Source organism: Merops nubicus, unplaced genomic scaffold (assembly GCF_000691845.1).
Source record: "Merops nubicus isolate BGI_N331 unplaced genomic scaffold, ASM69184v1 scaffold43071, whole genome shotgun sequence".
Taxonomy (NCBI): Eukaryota; Metazoa; Chordata; class Aves; order Coraciiformes; family Meropidae; genus Merops; species Merops nubicus.
The window spans coordinates 15091-17411 of NW_008591078.1; positions in this window are offsets into that span (position 1 = coordinate 15091).

Genomic DNA, 2321 nt, shown 5'->3' on the forward strand with positions numbered 1-2321 from the left:
CCAGGGCACCTGGATCCCTCTCCAGATCAGAGTTAGAAACTGGGATGGGGGCTTTTTTTGTTTGGTTTTAAACCTAGAAAAACGCGAAGGATGAGAAATGCAAAACAATTTACAAGTGGTGAGTGTTAACTACAGGAGCAATGTCTTAGAAGACTCCTGCGATATTTCTCAAAACAAAAGAGATAAGGTAAATATTGAGTCTAAACAATTGCTTCAAAGGCTCATTGCACACAAACATTGGTATAAAGTGCTTTACAAGCAGCAGTCCTCAGAAGGTTATCCTTGCACACCTTGTCTAAACTACCCTGAAAAATCTAACAGAGAATTCCATCTGAGCTGAAAGACCATGAGGCTCCTTAAGGCTGCTCCAATGCCTGCAGTATCAAGAACTACCCAACTTGTCTCAGAGTAGGAGATATATCCTTTTGAATAGATTATGAGATCTATCCTCCTGAGAGGACGTTGTAGGAAGCTGGGGGTCAGTCTCCTCTCACAAGTTCCAAGTGATAGGACAAGAGGAAATGGCCTCAAGCAATGACAGGGCAGGTTTAGGTTGGATATTAGGAAAAAATTCTTCACTGAAAGGGTTGTCAAGCACTGGAACAGGCTGCCCAGCAAAGTGGTAGAGTCACTATCCCTGGAGGTATTTAAAAGACGTAGATGAGGTGCTTAGGGACATGATTTGGTGTTGGGCTGGCAGTCTTACGCTAAAGGTTGGACTCAATGATCTTAAAGGTCTCTTCCAATTGAAATGATTCTGTGATTCTATGAAATCTGTCTGCAACAACTGGAAAAATATTATGTCACTGGAAAAAACAAAATGTGGAACTGGGCAATTGGGCTGCCTCGTAATCAAGTTTCCACTTCAGCTGTATTTTATTGCAATTATACTGTGTGAAATGCTACCCGACTGCAAAGTTTCATGGGTCTTTGGTGGAAGAAATACTATTTGTTTTGTTTTTTTTTTTTTTTAGCCTTTATGAGACTCTGAAAAAAGAGATGTTCCACTTAGTTGCATAAGCTTATGCTAGAGATGAGACAGGATCATGTCTGATAAGATAGGTAAGTAATGAGAAGCCATTTGGCAAGACGATGATCAAGTAACAGTAAATACAACATCATGTCTGCTCAGTTGTACATACTGTATGCATTAAGCATTAAATATATTGTATGCTGTATAGAGGAATGTAGATACCAATGCAGAAGACAAGTGCTGATCTAAGGTTACAGACTTGTCCATTTCTGACCACCGTGCGTCAGAAAAATCAGAATACAAATCAAAGCCAACTCCAGAGAGAGGTAGTCACACAAGATCACAGACTGAAAAACAGAGTTTGCCAAAACCCTTGGAAACCGAAGCCCAGGAAACGTACACAGCTCTGCTGAGGACTTTATTTTGACAGACACCTTCCCTTCTGGCCATTGGGCCCCAACTGTCTCAGAACAAAGCTACTGACAGGCCTGCGACTCCTACTGCTTGGCCGAAGAAGCACTTCACAGCCCCTGTACCACTGGCTCTAAAGCTCGCTGGTTTGAGGTTGCGTTCTGACTTCTCTCTACTTGGAGTACAACTGAAAATACCATTTGTTCTGGCAAGAAAACTAGAAGAAATTCAGTGTCATAAGGGTGAGCAGACCAGCTATTAACAGCTCAGGCGGAGCTGTTCAGGGATGCACTTCAGTCTCTTTACACTTAATCTCCAAGATAGCTTCAATCGTGCCCGAAATTTCTCTCCCCTTCCCACTCCCATAGGTGTTATTCTATTTGTCAATGAACGAGGACCGAGTTGCAGAAACCAAAGAAAGTCAAACATACCACAGACAGGCATTAAGAAAGCCCCCTTCAGCATTTCTCCACAAACCATAACCCTTACTTAAAAAAAAAGCATCTTCAGAAGAAAAAATACACCTTTTGACACATAGTGCTCCCCCTCCTCATCTCTCCCCTTCAACCAGAAACTCCCTAGAAACAGACATGATGGTTTGGAAATAGGGATTATGGCCATCTCTCTCTGATAGACTATAAGTTGATTCCTACCGAGTCAGTAAAACCTTTAGAGTTCACAAGCTCACAGTCAAAGAGGCCAAGGCAAGGAAAGCTAAAACATTTTTTTACAGCAGCTTTTACCTTTTTCTTTCCCACCTGCCTGTACCGAGTTGAATGTGTAAAGGGGCTTCTGATAGGAACTGATGGGTCTACATGAAGATGAGCAGGGTTATCACCTAGCATTTGCTCTCCAGGATACAAGGGATCAAACAACACCTGGTATTCAACAGATACTTTCCCGTCTTTCAATAGAATCACAGAACCCTTTAGGTTGG